At 33.5% G+C, this 26,034-nt stretch overlaps 1 protein-coding gene and 1 long non-coding RNA gene across 8 annotated transcripts in view; one reads left to right on the plus strand and one right to left on the minus strand.

Annotated features, from left to right (window-relative positions):
* Window positions 1-26,034, minus strand: part of sgcz (sarcoglycan zeta) — a 506,688-nt gene that overhangs the window by 226,042 nt on the left and 254,612 nt on the right. The gene's annotated exons all lie outside the window — the stretch shown is intronic.
* LOC141385542 (uncharacterized) lies at window positions 1,695-13,445 on the plus strand. Its single transcript, XR_012405915.1, has 3 exons — window positions 1,695-4,747; window positions 6,139-6,946; window positions 11,538-13,445. It is a non-coding gene; the product is annotated as an uncharacterized lncRNA (long non-coding RNA).

The following is a 26,034-nucleotide window of genomic DNA, read 5'->3' on the forward strand; positions in this document are numbered from 1 at the left end:
CTATCCAGAATGTGTCAGAATTTTCACCTATCAGATTGTTTATTATACCTTTTTAGACTATTGAAATCTACTGCTATGAACACATTGGGGCTGTTTTTGTTGCCTGTACCTTTAATGCTAGTTCACCCTGCCCACCATTCCCACATCCCTGTCAGTGTGTCTCCATCTCCGTCAGATAAACAACACAATGACAGACATGAAGCAAGCAGACCTCTCATAACATTTGTGAGAAATACTACAGTGAGAACTTTCTCAATGATTATTTTATGTATTTGCTGTGGAGTTAAGTCAAGCCTTTCTGCAATGTTGAGTCACTCAAATTGTCATTACAAAGTTCACGCACACACACACAATGCGGATGCACACAAACACACAGTGTGCACATTTAAGTTTGCACTGCTTTTGCAAGGCAAAACAGGATACAGGTCAATATCCACTGCTGTATGGATATCTGTTACGTTTATGTACAAAATAAACCTGATTTAATGTCCACAAACTGTGATTGAAGTGTCTTCTTTTATTATCGTACTGACATGAGCAGTGAAAAGTGCTGTAATTCATTACAACCATGCATTATTTTAAACATGTTTTAAACTTGTAGAACTCGTTATTGATCACATTTGATGATGACTGAGGATCACAGCAAGCTAAACAGATCTTTTAAATTCCAGTTGCTTTGCGCATGTCCTGTCTTGTTGATATGATTATACACATCATTCAATTGGGTGGGTGGGGAAACTGCACTCCTATGTGACGTTGTGGTGGGCCTCAAAATGGGAGGATTTGGATCCTATTTTAACGTCAGGAAATAATAAAATAATACATTCATTTTGTTTTGATTCCTCCAATATGACTGTGGACACACTATATCTACACACAGTTCAAAGAGCTTACAAAAAGATGATTTTCATCATAGGTGCCCTTTAACTAAAATGTTGCAGTTAACTAATTTAATCCAACAAACACTATTCCTAAAATTACCTAAATGCTTCTTTGATAGTAAATCTGCTTTGTAAGGTGTTTTCTATAATTAGATTTACTAACAAAGCCACATGAAAGCAAGCATCAAAAATGAGCAAAAAAAGGCCAATGATGCATACCATATTTTTAATGGATGCCACTGGAGGAGAAGCTTCACTATGTTGAATAAACAGCTTATTATTTTAGCAATTCACAGCTTGCTGGCTGTGTTTTGTCTTTAAGCATTAGTTTTGGATCAATCTCATTTCAAGGTTGACAAAGAGTGCTGTTTTATGAAAGAAGTCACAGACAGGTTTGCATCAGATAAGACTCCGCTTTTCATACTTCCCAAATATTTCTATAGGAAATAAGTGTAAAAAAACAACAACAACTATGTAATGTGTTTGGATGTCAATACATACAAGATTCATGTTGGCTGTTATACTTTTTCGAATGGTAAAGCTGCAGATATCTGTTGTTCTATATCTGCCATTTTGTCATGGTCATGTGTTACTAAAAACTTGCATAGAAGCTTTTTGTGTACATATCACATTAATTCAAAGCATCATGTTTAAGTGCTACTTATTACAATACATTTAAAAGCAATCTTAACACCATGTCCTAACTACAAGCAATGTGATCCTGTGACGTGACAAAAGGTCTATATTGCATGCTAAACAGAGTTTTTGTCCAAACTATCCACCACATTTCTATTTTTTTCTTTTTTTCTATTTCTGTGACATCTTGGCTGAACAGCAGAATAAAACTACTATGACAATGATCATCTCAATTGCTGATTATGTGCTTTATTCAGTGTTAAATGCCACTAATATAAACATGGATCCTATTTTATGTATTTTGCCAGACTTTAAGCGGAAGCAGATAGTTTACCTCAGATCTTGAAAATTAAATAACGAGCACACGTTTTTGAAAATAAAAGTTAGGACTGAGACTTATAACGTCCGCTTAGTGTTTGATGCATTGTATACAAATGTCATGTCCTCTTTAAGATGACTTCTATGATTGCTTTACCTTTTTCATGTGAGCACTCGCATGTGCGGGAGCTCTGTTCAGTTCCGGCAAGCTCTGAGGAAAAGTGTGTGATGGTTGCTCGTCCACTATATAATTATTTTATTACAATAATGTCACGTTTTATTTTGCGATGGATGTTTGAGTGTATTTCCTTTCTTTCTGCCTACTCATTGTCATTGACTGGCATGTATGTAGTCAACAGGACTTGGAAGAAATGCATAAAGGCTTATAGGAAGAGTAAAATAGTTTCTGTCTACTAGGTAAATGCTAAGACACCTGCCACAGACTCAGTGTAAACCAACAAATATCAGTCACTCAGCATGTACTTTGAATAATGCTAAAGAGCTTTAATGTATTAATTAACCTTACCATTTAGTTGGGAGTGCAGTGCACTACTCTGTGCTTCTGAATTAGTGTTAAAATGATTCTGTCGTATCATGTCGCATCTGGTGCAGACAGACAAACTGCTTGTCGCTGTAATCTTATTATGTCATGTCTTAGGACACAACGATTTTGTTAAACTCCTTTTCAACCTAACTGCAAACAATTTTTTTTTTACCCAAATGATAACTTACAAAATGTAAATCCCAATATAACAAACAAAATAACATTACACTCACAAAATTCTTCAAGCATACTGGGAAAGTAAAAATTTTCCACAACTCTTGCTTAGTTTCAATTCAGCTTAATAAAGGCACAATTTGAGTTCAAATAACTTTTCCGTCTATTAAAAACAAAGCACTTTCATTCATATCTGACAATAATACTTTTATTTAAGTCAAACTGTTTGGTTTAACTGTGTAGTAAGCAGACTTATTGCGTGCTTGCACAAATTTGCATCCTTTGTTTCAGTGTAATATAATCAGTTAATTAGCTTACATAACTTTCTATTAAGCACAACAAACATTCAGTAACAGTTGAATGAAATGACTCCAATGATTTTACCATTTTACAGTTCATTGCTAGATTTTCAGGTCAGCAGACTCCTTTTCCCCGGGTCTGCTTGTGACGTTATCTGTGACAGTGTCTTGGTAACTGCCTGAATTGCTGACAAGCATCACCCCCTTGCTAGCCTGTCAATCAAACATGCCGGCCAGCTGACACACTATAGATCTCCACTCCGTGTCTCCAAGCTTGGTGGCATTCACTTAAATCCAAACCCCACACAACAGAGGTAAACACTTCATGCTCCAACAGAGGTCACCTGCCACTGTGAATTGTTTCCGTTTCGTACACTTTTACACTATCGAGCACACTGTGTTTATCATTGCTGCACAACAAAAAATAGCCCCAGGCATTGTTTTTTTGAACCAAACCCCATGAGTCAACAACTCCAACTTACATTAAAGCTGCAATTGCTTAAAAGCAAATTGTGTGTTGTGGTATGAGCCCAAAGTTAAGATATGCATTAACTTAGTGCATCAAACCTCTCTGAAATATCAAAGCAGCTTAAAGTTCAAGCAACTCAAACTATGAAGCTTTCTAAAAGGTCTTTGCTTTACAGATGCACTGTATGCTGCAGTTTGACCTTATTCGGAACAGGGTGGCTGAAAGGGTTCTGGTCTGGTGCGGGGACACGCTGTCAAAACAAGGAACCTCAAGAGGCAAAACAGCAAAGGCCTTCATGCCTTCATGCAGTATTAATGAGACTAAGTTGATTTCCAGCAGCAGCGGCTTGCGCTTCTCAAGAATAAGGAAGCACTAATGCCACTTATCAATGACAAAATGTGTACTAGACTGGGATTTTTATTTATTTTTATTTTTTGCATCTGCAATGTTGTTTAAAAACATTACTTCTCAAAGCACTAGTAAGTTTACTACAATTCTCAATAGACAAAATTGCTAAACTGATCCTCACTCCAGAATAGCATGAACAGCTTACTATTAGTTTAAATTAAATACTTAAAGGTGATCTGCGGTTAGATCGGATACGTTTGCAGCCGGAAGTTAAATTGTAAAATTTTCTTTTATTGTATTTTTTAATGCCTAACCCAAACCCAACCCTAAACTCAACCATCACAGTAACGCAACAACAGTAGTTTTACTGAGTATTAGTTATGCTATCAATTAAATTACCCAATAAACTGTATTTTTTAATATCTATCCCACCCCAACCATCACATTAATGTAATAATATTAATTATTGTTATACAGTGTCATAAAAAATGCTGCTACTGTATATTGATGTGCATTCATGACAAACTGCTGACCTTTAGCATAATAGCTTTGAAAACAATCCATCCCGTCGTTCAAAGCCACGCTTTCTGAAATCACGAATGCGCACCTTAAAGATGACAGTGGACAACCCACTATCAAGGGTTCTCAAACTTTTCAGCCTGCGACGCCCAAAATATCCATGCCAGTGACTCGTGACCCCCAATATCCTCTAAGGGGGTTATAATATAGAAACCTTTAATTAAATAAAAAATGTATGTTAGTGCTGTAAATGTGCCAGAAATTTTAAACTACTGCCATAAAATAAATCTGCTGCATCTGATGCTATTGCTATGTCTTTAATATTATGTAATCACCCCAAGGGTTGTAATGCAATAGAAAAAAAAAGAGAAAAGGCTGAAACTATAAACTACTATTTATATCTTCAGTAGGTTCTAGATAAAATATGGTAATTCTAATGGTTTACTAAAATTTATTAGATTTTTTGAGCTCACCAGGCAAACCCCCTTCATTGTCTCGCAACCCCCCAGGGGGTCCCAACCCCCACTTTGGGAACCACTGCACTAGATCATGTCATTCAGTTAAGCCTAGTTCACACTACAGGATTTTAAACATCAGCAGATCGCTGTGCTGTTCACACTACATGACTTGACTTTGTGTCTTTTAATCTCTGTGGTGTTCACACTACGCAACACTCCGTGAACGATCCACAAGAGGGGGGTCACACACTACATGATCTGACAACATCTCATTCCCCATCAGCTCATTCAAGCTACCAAACCACAGCCAATGAAAATTTGAGGGAGGAGTCGTCAGAAAAAAGCTGAACACTATTGGCTGCTTGTGTGATGATTACATCACTGACAGCTTTTCAAGCTTTGGAGAAAGCATTTAAAAACATCGTCAAATCAGCTGATTTATCAGTGGATTAATCACTCATCTGCAAGGTTCCAGTGGATAGATACACAGAGAGTTTTTAATTTTTGTAATTTTATAACTATTTGAAATAAAACTAACATATTTATAACACCCTGCCGCTTTCTAACTATCAGTGTATTTCTTTCTGACATTGTTATTTTTTTTATTACAAAACAGTAAAGAACTGAGCATTTCTGCCTTAAATTACCATATTGGTCAAAATGACTGCATGCATGTCTGATACTTTTCGTTGCGACTTTAAATATGTGTGCATTTTCTTGCCTGGCAACTTCCTGCTAACATAAACAAAACTTTCTGATGGCAAAAACATCAATTTACTTCAGATATCTTTCAAAACTGCATATTCTGTGCTGTAAAATAGCTCCTGTTTGAAAGTGAAAATGAAAGCCAAGCCTTTAAGTGTTTTAGTATCTTAACTACATATTTATAGGCTGTTTACCAAAAAAGGATTATATTTTTAGGGTAATGGTGTCATTAAATATGATGCCAGACATTCAAAGCTTAATTGTAATATCTCAATAATAGCTTTGAATGTAAATATGTTGTGACATTATGGCGTTTCATATGAGAACGGTCAGAATGAGCAGTATGGTAATTCTAACAGAATTCTAGTTCCACTGTTAATATAGTCTACTCTCATGTCTGTGCTAACGCAGAATGAAGCGAGTGCACTGATGCCCATTCTGACCAATCACAGATGTTTCTGCTGAGCTCCTGAACACACAGGCATTCAGCTCATGCTGATATGCTCTCTCATTGGCTATAGATCGTCACTACATCTGACCACACGTGGGGTTGAGTTGGCCGACTGCTCTGGAATATTTAGCATGCTGAATGTTGGATTTCCGTCTGCGAGGTGTCGGCGACGCGTCAGCGAGCCTCGTTGATGCGTTTCTCAGTAGTTCACACATAAAGAGCGGCGAGCGCCGAGCACCCGCAGATTTCTTCCCGATCACAGCCCGATCTGTCGGCGAGCTCGTTAACTTCCAAATCGGGCTCAAATCAGGCTTAAAATCCTCTAGTGTGAACTAGGCATTAGAAAACTTTATAGTACTTTATAATACTACAATTCTGAAAGAAACACTGTATTATATCTAGCACGTTTTCAGCTGTGTAGCAAGCAAAACTTGTCATAATGTGCAATATTTCATGCATGCAAGGATTGCTGGTCTCACTCTCTTACCCACTTTGTCCTAAGGCGACTCTGCTTAGTGGTTGGCCGGTGGGGTGCAGTAATTACACTTATTACTAAGTTTCACTAATTACACCTATTACTATACTTATACTTGTCTTATACTCATCTTATATTATGCTTTACTTATTCAGATAGAATATTCAAAGTAGCATGGTAAACAATATAGGGATCTCGTCACAGGTTGTCATTGTTCAAAAATTAACCAATGTGAATATAAAAGCAACTGCACCTCAGTAAAGCACGCTAGGCGGAATATATTTACTTATGTTTTCTTATTAAACTAAAAAAAAAATCTACCTTACCGATGCTGTGAAAGGTCCCTTGTGAAATTAAAAATAATCAAATCAATCCTTCACCAGAAGATTTCTGTGGCTAAACAGAACTTTTATGAATTTAACCCATTCGTAAGACAGCAAAATCTGAGCTTAGTGAAACTAAAATAGTTTTAAAACAACATTACTTGTCTAAAAGAAATAATTCAAACATGTTGTCATCCTTCGTCCAGCGAGCAAAATTAACTCAGAACTTTGATTCAGAATTTAAAAAGTTTTGATTTAGCATTTCTTTTTATTGCTGTCTCTCTCTCTCGTGTGCAGGTGAACGCGGCACATGTGCATGTACAAATGGTGGATCTGCGTGAACGAGGTGACCAGATTTACAAATCTATATTTGCTGACAGACAGTTTGGGCTACTTTTCAGAATTATGGAAATTATCGGCCTGACAAATTTTAACTGGACGAACATTTTTCTTAGTCTTATGCCTATATTAAAATACATATAAATACATTTAGATCACTTTAATCATTACTAGTGGTGATGAATGTGAAGAGACTTTCAACCAGCACAACAAACAATGTTTCTGAAGACAATCACACCTGCACACCTTTAATGATAGTAGTATGTATAATATTATATTAATGTTTGTTTGTTTGTTTGTCCTCATGATTTATTCAGTGAGAGTCATCCAGATGTCACATTAAATGAATGAATGAATGAATGAATGAATGAATGATTGAATGAATGAATGAATGAAGTGTATGGCAAAATAATATTCATTTTTCACCACATATTACTATTATATTTAGTAATATAATATATTTAATACCAATACAAAACCTTTATGTATAACTTAGAGGGGATCTGCTGTATTTTATTTTAGCCTGGAAATATAATATGATTTGCAATTAAAAGAGATCAATTAACACTTTCATTATTAAGAACACATTATAAGACCTTTTCTATATCTAATAAGCTACTGAACTGAAGCAAATATGACGAAATGACAAAAGTGTGGGGTAGGAAAGTGCAATATTGAATTTATAGTGTATAATATAAAGATTTTTGTCATGCATGATTGCCATATTTTGATGATGTTTTAGTGGAAGCCATGCTTTCCCATGCAGCAACTGATTTCCGCAACTCTCCATTCAGTCCTGGAAGTCTGCAGTCATGAGTTACTGCTCTGATAAGAAACCAAGCGAGTCCAAGACAAAAAGGCAAAAGGACATAACTCAAGAACTCAACGATAAGATAGCACGATAGCATTGGTTTTGTTACCAACAGACACTGCATTGTTTAAACTGCCAGTTATCGAACTGTTGTGTGTATGTGCCTGCACCATGCATGTAAGGGCATACACAAAGCATTTCAAAAAGATAAAGTGTTTTAGGAATCCTCATCTTTGTTCATTCAAGGGAAGCTAGATGGCTATAAACAGATACATACACATCCAGCCAGTTTAATAGCACATCCTGCCATTCAATAGTTTATCTTGTTGTTTGTTTGTTCCCTGGCTAGGCTTTTTTGATTGAGTCTAACCTAGACAGGAATACAGCAGCATGTGCAAACAAACCCAATGTGACCTTCGCCAAGTCACGGATCCGCCAAGTGCATGTATGTGTGTCTGTGTTATGAATGTAGGGTTGGGTCTAGATGTAATCTGGTGACTAGAAAGGCGTGCAACTCGAAGCTTCAGCGAAAGACATGAAATCAATGGGACAGCAGTGCAGTCCTGTAGAGGGAGGGTATTAAAGACGGGATGAGGTAGGGAGGTTTAGGCCCTGCTCAAGGCAGGTAAGCGACAGACGAGTGTGTAAATCTCATCCATTGACAGAATCAGTGCACCCTCTTTATGATGCCGCCGAACATAGACGCTTTCTGGCTAGCGGTTATAAAGAAAAATGCTGTCAAGGCTAAATATGCTGATGCCCACAGCCTTCTCGCAGCACTTCTTTTTTAGAAACAACAGTGCAGTTCTGAAATAGCTTAAGCAAAAAAAAAAAAAAAAAAAAGGGAAAAATTGTCATGATTTACTTTTCTTACCCTCATTTTGTTCCAAACCCATATGTGGTTATTTTTCATGAAATAAAAGGAGTTATTTCACTGTATCTTCCAAAAGGCAAATACATGAGTCAGAAAAATGCAGCTGCACATAAGTTTGTATATTAAAAAAAAAAAACTGCAAGTACAGTGAACATATTATTTTGTGTATTTTTACTTTTCAATAAACATCACATTTCAGTTTACAAACTGAATAGGCCAGAAACATCAGGTCGCATTATGACAGCTCAATTAAGAAGACAATTTGTATGGATCATTCATTCATTCATTTTCTTTTCGGCCTAGTCCCTTTATTAATCTGGGGTCACCACAGCTGAATGAACCGCCAACTTATCCAGCATGTTTTACACAGCAGATGCTCTTCCAGCTGCAACCCATCACTGGGAAACACCTATACACTCTCATTCATGCACATACACTATGGACAATTTTTTTAGCTTACCAAATTCACCTGAACTGCATGTCTTTGGACGTGAACTCCTTGGAGGAAACCCACACGATCACGAGGAGAACATGCAAACTCCAGACAAAAATGCCAACTGACCCAGTCAAGGCTCGAACCAGCGGCCTACTTGCTGTGAGGCGATAGCAATATCTCACCCTTGCATGGATCAGTGAAAAAAACTAATTTAATTTAATTTAATTTAATTTAATTTAATTTAATTTAATTTAATTTAATTTAATTTAATTTAATTTAATTATGGCCATGTCATGTCAATATCACATTATAAACAAACATAGGCACACAAACATTAACCAGATTTCTAACTGTTGCATTTCCAGGCTTCCAAAACACTAATATTGTATTGTATATTAGTCCAACTATAAACTATTCTAATCATTGATACTTAAAAAAACACTTTATATATATATATATATATATATGTACTTACAGTGCTCAGCATATATTAATTCACCCCTCAAAATCTTTTTTTTTTACATTTATATTTTTAATAGGAAGCTATACAATACTTTATTTGTGCAGTACTGAAGTCAAATCTTAAATTACTTATGGTAATGGTACCATAATACACATAATACATAAATACACCCAAATTTATGTTACAGACAAATATTAAATACAATTTTTAAAAAGAGGGAAAAAAAATCAAGAGAAGCAAAAGAAAAAAATTGAAAAATGTAGTTGAAATTTTGTAGGTTGTTTTTTTTTCAGTATTGGCTTGAATTGAATCTTTAAATTTCTAAAATATGTCTAAAATATAATTTTAATAAATATATCTGTTTAATAAATCTATTTTGTTCAAATGCACCAAATACATTGCCTATATTCACTAAGATAAAAAAATATTCATTTTCAAAATCGGGTGTACCCCATTATGCTGAGAATTGAATCATAATATGCATGTGGCCTTGTTTTTATTTTGTTTTTTTTTCTGTTTGTAGCAGATGTGGTCAGTGAAAAGATTGATGGCATTTATTTTTCTTCCCCATTAGAAGATAACTGTGTTCCCTGAAACCATAAAGCAGTACAGCAGATCATAATACCTACTTGAAACAATTATCTACTTACTACTTACAATGTTTTAAGGAAAAGACCAGGCTTTACTGCAGTACATGGTTGATTTTCTGGACTGGATTCAAACTGTTGGAAAAGCAGCTTCAATCTTCCAAAAAAACCACCTTGACCACTTTAAGCTGGGCTACACGGCTTTTCACAAAGAAACGGATGTTAGCATACCTATCGCAATTTTTCAGCCAGGTTTGGCCAGGTGCTTTAAATTAAGAGGGAGCCAGTGCTACACAAATCCTGCACTTACTGCACTCCTGCAGGAGGTCCTGGTGACTGCAGGATTGACTAAAATTTGCCACCTGTTTACCACTGTGGGGTGGATGTCTGCAAAGAACTTGGCAGCGAGGCTTAGTATCACGTCTGTCCACCTGGCACAGAGGCTGTTGACGGGACTGTGAAGACATACGTCAGACTACAGGTGAACACTGCAGACCCCCAAAGTTAGATGAATTATTTGGTACAAACTCCCCATTGAGAAGAGCATTGGTGACCTTCATTGGTGGTTGTGCATGATAAAATGGCAACAAACAAACACAGCAGACATCTTGGGAAGGATACTGCTTATGTAAGAAGCACTACATAGGTTTTCTGAATCGCGCAACACAGACTCATTGAGAAGATGTGCATTTTTGTGAAACCGCAAAAAGTTTACTTTAACATACATTTGAGTTTCTAAGTTAATTTGATGCTACAGGGCTGTGTTTCGGCCGAAGTAACATTTCAGATTTGAAAAAAAGTAAACAGCACCCTCTAGAGTATTTGTCAACTGAAACCTACACTGTAAAAAAAATACATATCCGCAAAAATTGTTTTTTTCCATATTTTGGGATTTATTATTATTATTATTCATTTATTAATTAATTTATTTATGTTTTTTAATTGCATTGCGGGACCTTTAACACTGTAAAAAATACATATATCTGCAAATTAACAATTTTCAATATTTTAGGATTAATAATAACAATAATAATAATAATAATAATAATAATAATAATAATATTATTATTATTATTATTATTATTATTATTATTATTATTATTATTATTATTATTTATTTATTTTTTTATTTTTTTTATTTTTTTGATTTATTTATTTATTTATTTATTTATTTATTTATTTATTTATTTATTTATTTATTTATTTATGCTTTTTTAATTGCATTGTGGGACCTTGATTTGCCCTCCAAAAACTTTGATGTTAAAACTTTTGAAAATTGACTTTACTTAACATTTCTAATAGTTTGTAGTGATATACTGTCTAGTTTGGTGTTGTAAATTATGATATTACAACCTGGTAATAAACTGCAAGTTCTTACTTCTGTTATTTTATAGACTAAATTATTCATTCATTCATTTTCTTTTCAGCTTAGTCCCTTCATTAATCCGGGGTCGCCACAGCAGAATGAACTGCCAACCCATACAGCACATGCTCTACACAGCGGATGCCCCACCAGCTACAACCCATCCCCGGGAAACGTCCATACACACTCATTCACTAAGGACAATTTAGCCTACCTAATTTACCTGTACCGCATGTTTTTGGGCTGTGGGGGAAACTGGAGCACCAAGAGGAAACCCACGCGAATGCGGGGAGAACATAAATACTCCACAGAGAAACGCCAACTGACACAGCCGAGGCTCGAACCAGTGACCTTCTTGCTTTGAGGCGACAGCACTGCCTACTGTGTCACCGCATCGCGCTAGAATCATTTATCTATATATTATTTATTATGCAATACATTATTTCAAACCACTAAAACCTTATGAACATTCACTTTGACACAATGCACAGATACATTTTCATCATCTAAAGTCAACAGAGCACAGATCAACATGCCATACAATTCACAATGGTAAATAAACATACAAATTCTTACAGTGTATGACAAAACATCTGGAGCAACTTATTTTGCATGTTCCATAAATATAGGCTGAGGCACATATTTCTTATGACTCTGGAATGGTTGGAATTGTTTTTGTACCAGTTACAAAGTTAAGTATCCATTGTACAATGCTTAAAACCAGGTCGACAAGCTGAGGAAAGTATTGATTAGCAATGTTTTCCTATTTATGCCCTGAAGTTTATTCTATTAGGAAAGCAGGGATGGTGATATAGGTTGATCCTAAAAGGCAGTGACAGGTAGGGTCCAACCAATATAGTTTTCAGTTTGGGGCTTTAATAACGTCTTAGCTAGAAATTGAATTTGCATGCTTCCAAGTATACAACCCAGTCTTTGTGACCTTCAAGAGCAAGTGAAAGATTAATGAGTGTATTTGTGGAGTGTCAGGAGAGGGTCATCAACAAATTTACTGTTGAATAACGTTGTATTGTATTGCTTAATGCTCTCTGTGTTATTATTATTATTATTTTTTGTGTTTCCTTTTCTATAGCAAATAATGCATGAGTTGTGTGAAGGCGAGGTGCATATGGGATTGTATTTTGATAAATGGAACATTTAAAACAGACCCAAAATATCCTTTAAACACTTGTCTACTTTTATACACTCAAATTCTCTCAAGGGAACACAAGTTGTTGGCTTTTGCGGTTCATAAATAATTTTATAACCCTTTTTTCCCACATTCAGCTCACATATGTGAATGCCAAACACAGTCACATCCCACTCATTCACAACATACTGTACACATGAACACACAAATACTTACTGTACATACTGTATAAATTCACACTCTGATGAGCTGATTTCAGCTAGCATATCTGCACGGCAAATCTATTTTCATCTTAAGTTGTGAAAAGGTTGTGGTTACAGTTATCTTACATAACTAATACAGCAGTGTCATTTAAAGATAATAAATGCATGCCTACACAGTATAGCAGAAACATTGTTATGACATTGCTAGCATGATTCAACAGCTTCATTGCCACCGTGCGTTCCATATGATAAGGCATATGCTGTCATCTAAATGTGTTTGCCACATACATCTTCTGAGGTAAATGCCTTATGGATAACATTAAATCATAATAAAGAGTGAAAGTTGGAAGCAATAAAATAAGATATGAGACAACTTTTGTTATTTCTCCATACTAATTTATCATCTGAATTCAAGTTATGTCAAATAAATTGGAATAACTGACATTATCACTGGCGCTCTAGTCTTATTTTTTATTATTAACCTGCAAGTAACCTACACTTACATTTTATGACTCTCATATATTTTTTTCTGAACTTTTTTTTTATTTTTTTTATAAAGTTATTGATATACTTTGTCGCAACGTGAGAGTGTATTTCCTAAAATAAAACTTTTTTTAAATGTGTTTAGTCCAAGTTTCTCTTGTGCACTGATTCCTCTGATTTTATGTTTCATTCACAATTAACACATTTTTAAACAATTGGGGGAACAATTTAAATGTTATTTATATTATTATTACTAGGGATGCACAATATATTGGTGGCCATATCTTTATCGGCCGATAAATGCTATTTTTAAGGTTATCGATCCGATGTCAAAATTAGGCCGATATCTTAAGCCAATATATTACGTAATTGTACAGACCTGCCTGCATCGGGCATGCATGGACAGAACTTGTTCAGACTTGCCCAGTGCACTAACATGGGTGCACTAACATGCAATAATTAATCCTTAACAATTATTAAAAACTAAACTATTTATTGAAGGGTAAATATATATATTCACAATCGATTTAGAAAATAACAAACAAGATGTACTTTTACAGACTCTCTGTTTAATTTGAGAAGTCTAATCCAAGTTAGCTGAACGGTGTAGTAATTACCACTGTTTGCATATGTGCCTCCCACTTGTTAAGGGTCCAAAAGTAATTGGACGATTGGCTTTTAAGCTGTTCCATGGCCAGGTGTGTGTTTTTCCCTTATTATCCCAATTACAATGAGTAGATAAAAGGTATAATAATAATAATAATAATAATAATAATAATATATATATATATATATATATATATATATATATATATATATATATATATATATATATATATATATATATATATATATATATATATATATATACACACACACTCACATATATATAATTTTATTTATTTATTTGTTTATTTTTTCTCCCTATGTGAACAAATACTATCGTATTACAACAAACAGCATAATGCATTAATTACGACAATGGATCTAAAACTACATTTGTTTGCTTAAATCAATCATTAGCCAATGGCTTAAAAACTGTAAAAAAAATATCAATAATAAATAAATAAATAAATAAATAAATAAATAAATAAATAAATAAAAATAAACTGTCACGATATCCAGTGCTCTAAAAACATGCTTGATGGGATATTCCAGGCATTTCAACAGTATTTATTTTGCAGTGATACATCAAATTGAACATAAACTTCCTTTCATCTGAATGGGTGTCTCTCGTTTCCTCCCTCTTCCTTTTCGTTATCCTCTCGCTCCACCCTATATTGATGTTGTTTTGATCTGGAGCTGTTTATCTGCCAAGTCAGTTTAATGTTTTTCATATAACATGACGGAGAGAGAGTGAAAGAGATGCAAACAGAGAGAAAAAAACATACGCCACTGTATATCAGAAATGGCCCTCACTTCACCCTTCTTGAAAATACACAAACACACACATACACACGCACTCAAACGAGGAGTATCTCATTCTGGAGAAGTGCCATACACTACAGTGGAGTTAATTTTTTTTGTAGCTGCACTACAGCGGCAGCTCTCAAAACAAAATGACATTCTGAATAATTGTCCTACCTCTTGATTAGATAAATAAGCCAGCTGCAACCAGCATCTCCAGTTGAGTAGCAGTGTGACCCACATGTGAAAATGTCACTTGTCAAGATTGCAGACGAGAGTTCTCAGAGCAGAAATTTACTGACCTTGAACAGTTTAAGGGTCATCATCTTGATATGGAACAAATGTATCAAATGCTTGAGATGATGATGCTCCTCCATAAACACAATAGGTAGCCATAATTATACAGTAGCCACCTGACTTTGCATGGAGGAAAATAGGCAAGGTTGGTTTGTTTGGTTTCTCATAGCAGTCTCATTGATGGATCATGCTATATATATAAATATCTGTTAGATGATTTTAAAGAGGGAGTTGGACACTTCTGAGATGAATTCCAAGCCTAAGTTGCTTTGTAAAAGTATTTGATTCGTCTAAAGCATACAAATACCATAATATATTTGCAGATATTTAAGAAACATGCTAAGTAATCATTCTTGTTTATCTGAAAAACAATGCTGAAAACAGATATTCTGCTTTGTGTTACGTACCAGAACCTCTGTCTTTCTTTTGGTAAGTTAACTCTGCCAATGTCAGTTTAGCCAATTATATTTCAGCTCCCCAGGTTGCCCTGGTGTGAATTATTCAGTCATTAGAGCTCACAAAGCATGTGTCTGCTACCAAAAATACAACCTTCAGTGGACAGTACCAGACTCTGAAATGAGACTCAGATTCAGAGTTCTACTTGAAGTGGTTATTAATGAGCAATTAATATAAATATTACGAACATAAACATTAGGTGGCAGGTAACATTGTAACCCTGTGTCCTAACAACATGCTACATGATGAGATTTTCAGTGATTTGCTATGTTGTTTGCACTAAATGCAACGAGACAGGAATTAAAATACGGCCATTCAAAAGCACAGAATAGTGCATTTACTGCACTCCAACGAAATGGTAAGGTTTACAATCTAATAATACATATTATACCTCTTTAACATTGTTCAACATACATGCTGATATGTGTTGGCCTGCACTTAGTCACAGTGCTAAAGTTCAATTTCAAATGTTTTATTTTATTTTCAAGATCTGAACTTTCTGTAGCTGCTTTCAGTAGTATGTAAAAATGGCATTCAGACTCGCATTATTAGTATTGACATCGAACCTAATAAGACTGAATAAAGCACATAAGGTGTTCCTGAGGTGATCATTGTCAGTTTTCTGTTGTTCAGCTGCAAGAAATAGAAGCCATTTCCGAAATATAAATGTCAGGTTTTGGTTAGAACTAAATCTTCTTTTAATATGGAAAATATTAATTAACCGAGTGCAGTTGGTTTTATTTAAAACACAATTTTATTCAGCCTTTGTTGGTGTCGTCAATTTGAAAACCTGATCTTGGGTGTGTTTTGAACCAGGGGTGCATTCAAACTTACGTTAAAAGTTTAAAAAAGCTTTACTCTAATTCAAGTATACTCGAAGCATAGTTGATACTTTATTTGTTTGTTTATTTATTTATTATTATTATTATTATTATTATTAGTAGTAGTAGTAGTAGTAGTAGTAGTAGTAGTAGTAAAGTGCATAATAGTAGTAGTTTATTTCAAATATTATTTATTAATTTTTTTATTTAGACAAATAGTTATGTTGAAAATGTTTAAAATTATTATTAAATTGGTGTAAGATATACATATATTTTATATATATTATATTTCTGACAATATTGCTGTTAAATTAGAACAGTTTGTTTAGGTATTACTGTAAGAATAAGATATTTTATATTTTTATATTTCATGTTAGTTTTTCAAGTCACATCAACTATATAATAGTAATGTTTTATTTTTTGTAATAATAATAATAATTATTATTATTATTGTTATTATTATTATTATTATTATTATTATTATTATTATTATTTTTATTATTATTATTATTATTAGTAGTAGTAGTAGTAGTAGTAAAGTGCATAATAGTAGTAGTTTATTTCAAATATTATTTATTAATTTATTTATTTAGACAAATAGTTATGTTGAAAATGTTTAAAATTATTATCAAATTGGTGTGATATATATATATATATATATATATATATATATATATATATATATATATATATATATATATATATATATATATATATATATATATATATATATATACACATATATTTTATATATATTATATTTCTGACAGTATTGCTGTTAAATTAGAACAGTTTGTTTAGGTATTACTGTAAGAATAAGATATTTTATATTTTTATATTTCATGTTAGTTTTTCAAGTCACATCAACTATATAATAGTAATGTTTTATTTTTTGTAATAATAATAATAATACTAATAATTATTATTATTATTATTATTATTATTATTATTATTATTATTATTATTATTATTATTTAAAATACTTGCAACCTTACTGTTTATTTTTTAACTACTAAAGAGCTCCAGTTTTTGCAGTTTTTATTTTTTCTCCAATAATATTGTATATGATATTTTCTTGATAGTAACAAATAAATAATTTATTAGCAAAAGCAGATAACTGTAATGTTTGAAACAAATGCATAAAAAACACAAGCTTAATTAAAACTGCAGCTTTTTTTTTTTTTTTTTTTTCTACAAACCCTGGTTATTGTAAATCAACTCTTCAGATATAAGCACATATTTAAGCAATAGGTGACCATCAATTCAATCTTTTTTTTTTTTTTTTTTGATGCTTAGAGGGGTTTAGTATTCTTTTTTTGTTTTACTTGTGTGTCTGCACATGTGTTGTTGTGTGTGTGTGTGTGTGTGTGTGTGTGGTGTTTACTATCACTTTAAGACAGCAGTCTATGACTACAATGCAGCAGGTCAGTTCACTAGGTTTTTGGAACAAGGTTGATGTATACAAAATGAGGAAGGAAAAAAATAGTCCCACATGACCTACATGAATGCTTCACAGATCAGCGGCTGCCAGACGTGCAAAAACTCATAAACACACAAGAGATTTATTTTTGTGAGTAAAACTGGCTCACAGTGCAACCCACCCCCCATCAAGTTAACCTGAACCTCATAACTCAGACACTGTCTCTGTGCATGTGTGTGTGTGCTTGTGTGACAGAGAGGGAAAGTGTATGCTGGCAAACCATTCATTACAGCATTTACATAATTTATCTGCTCTCCAAGTCCTGTTACACCGGCTTTCGTATCCGACGGTGTTAAACACAGCCTGAGAGTGTGTGTGCGTGCGTGTTTGTGTGTCCAAGCACACATGCAATAAGCGATGATGCAGATTGCTTTCTCGGTGCTGTCAGAGAAGGCATAATTCTCCACCTCATTTTCTCCATAAATTTAGTGCGAGTACATCTTTATGGCGTTTAGTGTTGAGGAACTAGTCTCCCCTCATATGGTGTGGTGTGCAAAGAAAGACAAGCACTCATTTTCTCCATAGGGAAATTTCATTTGAATTTTGAACGTTGAGTTGAATCCTTTAAAGACAGACCTGGCTTTGCACAAATGCTGTATATTCAATAGCATGTAACTAGTAGTTATAGAGCCGCTATTTTGGGTTTTTGAAGATGACCTACCATGCAGTGTGTAACAGAATTAATTAAACGAAAACATCCAGTTGAGGTTTAAATCTGAAATTGCACCGTGTTTAAAACTATTGATTCTTTAACAATTTAGTATATTGTCTATATTGTCTATATACAATATTGTCTCAGAGTCGAATAAATGAATCATGTTGGGTTTGGAACTTTTGTCTGAACGCATCGACATTGATATGTTACATCATCAAATATGAAGTGTCACATCTGGTAAAATGTGGACATGCCATTCCTTTCAGACACTAACAGAGCACAGGGGACTGATCAAAGACTGATCATGACATGGAGATGACGATCAAAGACAAATTCGGCTATAGGGAATAAAGGGTTAAACTAAAAAAAAGGGTTTCACAACAACACCACAGTATATTCAACCCATTTTTTCTGAAATTTTATATAATAATCTACGCTGAATCACTGAACAAATCTTATTAAGTCATTGGGATAATTAGGTAAAAATAAATACATACACATAAAAAATGATGGACTAATAAGACAGAATTAAATCCAAAGTTTGCATTTGTTCACATTTTATCCAATTTGGGTTAAAAAAAAAAAAAAAAAAAAAAAACAGCATTTCTTAGAATGTATTATAAGCCAATGAAAGTGTTTTTTTTTTTTTTTTTTTTACCTTTCATGCATATAAGCCTGTTTTTGGAGACCCCCAAAACCAAAATATGACCTTTCATAATGCAAAATAGAGGCTCTTTAAATACATACAACACAAAATAATGGTATTCCAGTGTCAGTTTGTTGACCACTAATCCGCAATGACTATGCCTATATACATTTGAATGTGTTCGTATACTGCTTTTTAATATTTTGTTGTTTGCTATGCTGAAATACTATGTACAAAATAAATAATATAAAAAAAAGAAATACATAGAAAACAGAAATAGAAATGCATATTAAAAGTAATAGAAATATTTGAAAAAGAAAAATAGAAAGAATGTGTCCACAAAAACTTTAATGGACAATAAAGAATTTAAGTAATTAATTAAATAATGCACTATTATCTTTAATAAAGATGTATATAGACTTTAGTTATTGCAAACAAACCATTTAGACACAATTTTGATTATGTATAATAGTAATAATACTAATAGTAACAACAATAATAATAATAAATATTATTATATTTTTTATTATTAGCATTAGCAGTAGTAGTAGTAGTAGTAGTAGTAGTAGTAGTAGTACTATTTAATAATTTTTTTTACATGTTTTATTAAATAAAAAGTGGACAAGAACTCAATGAAGGGTTCATAGCTTCCTAAAACCAAAACTACACCTTGTTTTTAATTTACTCATACAATATGGCATGCATATTGTGCATGTAATGAAACATCATCAGCAATACTGTATATGACTCTGTCTGTTTACAGTAGTCAATAAGTAACCTGCCATACAGCAAAGCGCACAGTAGTAATATCAGTATTCCCTGCTCTTCCAAGGTGCAGCATTAAATATTGTCCAAATCCCAGCTGCTATCTGAAAGATACATCATCATCATCAGTGCATTAATGATCTGAATATGAATGTGCGCACGTGTGAATCTGAATGTCTGCTGCGTGTTTAAAGACCCTGGAGCATGTGAATTTCTTCAATCGAGAAGACAGTTACTGCTGCTTATTTATGATAATGCAATATTCGTGCCCTTCAGAGGAAGCGGGTCAAATCTTCTCCACACCTCCCACACCGCGGAATTACATAAAACATGCAATATGACAAAATCAAATATACATGATGGGATTCTTCGGTTGAGGTCATGGTGAGGAAAGGACAAGAACGTCATAATATAGTGATTCCTATCCTGCATAATAATCATTAAATAAGTGAATCTTTTATGATGAATGATTTACATTAAATACGCTGCTACACGCTCTTAAAAATACAGGTGCCAAAAAAATGGGTGTCATAGTGATGCTATAGAAGATCCTTTCTGATTCCGAAAGAAACATATATATATATATATATATATATATATATATATATATATATATATATATATATATACATATATATATATATATATATATATATATATATATATATATATATATATATATATATATTAGGGATGTAACGGTATTGTAAATACCGTCATACCGCAATATAATTTTTTTTCGATATTACCGTAGTCGCATGACTCTGTAAAACTATAGGTCTTCTGAGAAAATTTGCTCAGGCGAATGAAGCGAACGGGAGGTAGCGAAAACTACAATTCCCATCAGCCCATGCTTGACCATCATCCCTTGCGGTCTGTTGTCGCTACAGATCCAGTAATGCGGAAATGGAGTGTGCTGCTAGAAACGGGGATGAAAAAGAGCTGGAAAACTCTAAAGCGGGTGTTGTCGCGCGAGTTCTTATCAGCTGTGTTGTCGCGAGCGTACTGAATAGCGGTGTTGTCGCGCGAGTTCTTATCAGCTGTGTTGTCGCGCGCGTACTGAATAGCGGTGTTGTCAGCACACTGTTCAGATTGATGCAGACATGAGACCTCTATCTCACTTATGGTTTGTACACTCAAGTGGGGGAAAGACAATGCACAACGTTACCCACTGCTGTCAACCTGGGCCAAGTCATATCTCTCTTGTCCCAGAAACCTCAGTCCCAAATGAGAGGGTTTTTTTCTGTTGCAGGGGACATTGTAAATACCCAGAGATACCAGCTTTTACCAGATTATATTCATAGTGATAAAATGTTGAATGTGATGAGTTTTCAACTATACTAAATTGAAACTTTATTTTTTTACATGGTTTAATATTTTTTGTTATTAAAATTGAAGTTCCTGTTTCAAAGCTAACAGATAGATGGCTAATTTGTATGTCATTGACACTTTTGGCACTTTTTTGGAGTATTTTCATAAGTTTTGTTTTTTCCTGTAAATGATTCAATAAATACCGTACCGTGACATTCATACCGAGGTATTACCGTACCGTGAAATTCTGATACCGTTACATCTCATATATATATATATATATATATATATATATATATATATATATATATATATATATATATATATATATATATATATATATACAGTTCAATTAAAAGGTCCCTTGAAGTGCTATTGATGTGTATTTTTAAAATTGTATTCAATAGAAATTAAAACAAATGTAAAATATTTAATAATTCTATTGCATAACTTACAATATCGATATCCAAAACTGTTGTATGTTTACGTCTTATTTTTTATTCCATAATTTAGATTCTTATTGTTATTATTTTTAAGGTCACAAGTGATTGTGTAATCATTTTACTGCATATCATACTGTGTATGATTGTGTATGTGACAAATAAAATGTATGTTCGATTTAATTTTTTTTTTTATGTGTGATGCTTGATATTTGAGCTATGATTTGTTTTATCATAGCTCTACTAATGGGAGTGATTAACCCTTTCACGCATACAATCACATCGCTCTTCAGTCCCTACAGCCTATGCTCACACCGGTGTGATTAAAACAGCACACGTCATCAACTGCTAAAATTTAAATCTGATGGTGCATGCTGAGGCACAGGAAGAGGTAAGCAGGGTGTGTCACAAATCACAATTGATCTGTGCTTTCAAACAAATAACATTTATTTTAGGTTCTAGACATTCAAATACACATAACTACAAGCAAAGCTTACCATTTAAGGTTTGTAAACTACATGCGGATGTTTTCTCCATTCCTATTCTGAAGTATAAGGTGACGTAAAAAAAAAAAATAAATAAATAAATAAATAAATAAATAAATAAATAAATAAATAAATAAATAAATAAATAAATAAACGCAAGCTTTGGATCTTATCTACATCTTCTAAATGTGAAATTTGTCACAGTTTTGGAGCACAATAGCTAATAAATACTTTTAAGACTAACATACTAACATCAATTTTCATCAATTTCGATTTTACTAATTTTACTAGGACAGTCATCTTAATATGTTGTTGTTTTTTTCACTATGAAAGTATATATTTCACAATTTTTGTAACCATCAATGACCATAAGTACGTGCAAAAGATATTACCCTTTTTACAGTAATTTGCTGTAATCATGCTACCTGTCTTAATGTCAAAATAAATATCTGAATACAACATATTAATGTAATGTTTTACAGTTAATTCATGTAAAGTGACACCAATGTCATTTACTGTGAAAAATTAGAGTGACACATTCTGGGATTTGTTTACAGTGTGTACACATACTTCTCTAATTAACACAGATAATTGACAATATCTTGACAATATATTTTGTTTGATATTATCATTACACCACAATGTTCAAGACAATAAATACAAACACTGCAATCTGTGTTATGCAAATGAATCCAAACCCTGCTCTCCTCTAATAGCTTGTTCTCATTTAAAGGGCCAGAGGTCAGTCTCTTCTTGTATCGGTAACACCATCTGACAAGAAGCCTCGACCTGCTGTTGTCGTACAAATGAAGAGAGAGAGAGAAGAAAACCTAAGCCAGAGCAAAGTTATGCACACAGTGTTGACACCACATGTGAACGTCCTTTCTCATGCACTTATACTGTATGTTCTGTATTATTTTACTATCGTTTTTTTTTTTTTTTTTTTGTGTTCTGTTTGAATTTAATTACTTAAAATTAAACATTAACATTTTAAAGTACACCCTGAATGTCCATTTGAGATGTATATATATTTTTTAAATATTTTATTTGTAGCTGAAATAGTTTTCCTTGGTGTTTCATAAAATGCAAGTCATGTACGGTATAATAAAATGTTCATATAGCGCATATCAAGGAACACTAAATTAATAAAATTGTAACTAAATTAATTATTATTGTTTTACTTATATGTAATGATGTTCTGTATTTTATATATTTTTTGTAGATTTAAAAAAATAATAATCAAAAAAATTACTCATAAAGTATTTTCATTTAACAGTCATATCATGACTAAAAATTGCTAACTAACACTGTGTGATTTGAAATATTTATAATTTGTATTTAATAATCTATGCAATATATTAAGGCATATTTGATGGTGACTTAAAAAGTGGGCACAGTAGGAATGACCTAAATACAATATTAAATACAGCATAAAATAAAAACTGCCACAAAGTCTAGAATGCTGTTTTTTGATTGGCCCATCAACCTGATTCAAACTTGCCATAGAATGCATTGAAACAATAAATTAAATTGTTTACTATTATTTACAAAAAGTATGTGGCAGTGCAAAATTTCTCCGGAAGCAATCCTACCACAATCACAAGCGATTTAGTACATACAGATTGCTGGAGAACTACAAATATGTACATAAGAATAAACTATGGTGTTTGAAACCCATGGTATGACATGTCTATGTACTGACTAATTATTCACAACAGTTGGGCTTATAGCATTTTATGGCACCTTAATTGTTTACATACAACATGCAGAACATCCAAATTTCACTCTACACATTAAATCCCATTTCCTCCATTTGATAAGTGTAGACCAATACAAGTTGTAGCACTAGATTTTGCTACACAATTGAAGGAAGAGACATGAATTTCCTGCAGCTTCCTCATCTTTCAATTAAAAAGAGCAACAGTCAAATTCGCTTGCAGCTCTGGGACAAAACATAGACGGGCTTCTCAGCCAGTTATCAACTCGTTGTGGATTGTGAGAAACTGCATTAATAACGTCCAGCAAGACAGTCGGGGTCCCTAATTAAAACACCTCCCAGTGGGAGTACACACGATTGGGACAGAGAACGACAACATACAAAGACAGACAGACAGACAGACAGAAAGAGAGCAGGAAGAGATTAGAGAGGGCCCAGGGACATATAAAAAGGTGGAGCCACAGCTGGAGTGGTCTTGTTGCCAAAAAACGGAAAAAAAAGAAGACATAACATATTAAAAAAAGAAAAGGACTGCTAAAGATGGAGAAGAATACAAAGATAAGACAATAGCCCCTTTCACACATACAGACCTTTCCGGAAAATTGCCGGCAATTTTCCGGAAAGGTTGTATGTGTGAACAGGTCCTTTTTGAAAATACCGGTAAATTCGTTCTGGCTATTTTCCGGAAAGAGAAGTTGTAACATTACCGGCAATTTGCCGGAATGCTGCGCTGTGTGAACGCAGAAGGAAGATTCCCGTAATAAGCGCGTGCACGTCTAGAACGTGCTGACGTGAGACGTCTGCTTTAGCCAATCACAACAGTCAGACGCATTCACGTGCGCGCGGTTTGTGAGAATAAAAGCCTTTGAATATTTTTCCAGACACATTTAGCTGCTAGAAGTTAGTCAGATTACGTTTATATGTTCTTCTTAATGCCAACTGTGTAAATAATCATCGACGAGATGCTTATGATAAGCCGTTGTTTGTTTACCTTCAAGCTTTGCGTGCGCCTATGAGCGCCTGCACACGTACATATTATGAACATCTCGACATGCGAAAGTGATCCTGCGAAAGTTGTTCACAATATTGATCATCCACAGAGTTTGTGATGTAGTCAAATGTTTACAAACACAAGCGCAGCCGTTTAAAGCTCATTTGTGGTGAATGATGTCAGAATTTACCGGTATTTTGGAATGAATGTGTGAATGCTCTTTTCCGGAAAATTTCCGTAACGTCCTCGCCTGTGTGAACAGCGCTTTTTTGAATATACCGGTAAAGTCGTTCCGGAAATTTTCCAGATATTTACCGGTATCACTGTGTGAAAGGGGCTAATGGATGTAGAGTTTGTGTGTGGTGGCCATTTGTTTATGCATGTTTTTATTTAAAAAATATATAACTCATTAAGATATAACTCATCAACTGATTACATTTTCAGTTATATTGTCAAGAACTAAATTATCAGAATTAATAACTTTATTTGCTTGAGAAAGTGACAAAGAATAAATATCCTATCTATAGCATTTTTAGCCATTTGGTCCATTTTCTCATTCCTCCGATTGCACTTGCAGAGTCAGTTGAAATGAACCCAGATGTGTAGTACATTTTGCTATTTGGCCTGTTTAAAGTCAGATCACATCCTCACCACAAACAAACTATACTCTGAGGTTCTCGGATAGCTTGCTTGGTTTGTGTTTCGTGAACACCTGAGTATGACTGCTGTATTTACACCTGTCCAAACAAATCACTCTAAAAGATGCTAAAAACTCTAGTCTGATTCAAACAAAGTAATCAATGCTGGTAAAAATAATAACAATAATAAAAAAAAATAATAATACATAAATAAAAAAAATAAAAAAATAATAATAATACATTTATTTTATAAATTGCCTAACTAGTGCAAAAGGATGTTTTACAATAACAGAAAACAAGAAAATCAATAACATTGAGAGAGTAGACAAATAGCAGGCAAATAAAAATTGTCACAAAAATAAATATATTAATATTTATAATAAATAAATAATTAACAATATTCAGCATTTAAGTCAGTATAAGATGGGGCAGAAAAGAAGCATAAGATATTCTAGACAGTAAGTGAGAAGGGGCTATGTGTGTCTCCAAATCTACATAAAATTACAATTACTTATATATGTATATCAAATCTCTGTATACTATTTTAAAACCACTCACACCATACTGGCACCATAGGTGTATGTGTGTTGCACAAGGACAGCAGATGTGTTGATAAATG

Source organism: Danio rerio, chromosome 1 (genome assembly GCF_049306965.1).
Source record: "Danio rerio strain Tuebingen ecotype United States chromosome 1, GRCz12tu, whole genome shotgun sequence".
Taxonomy (NCBI): Eukaryota; Metazoa; Chordata; class Actinopteri; order Cypriniformes; family Danionidae; genus Danio; species Danio rerio.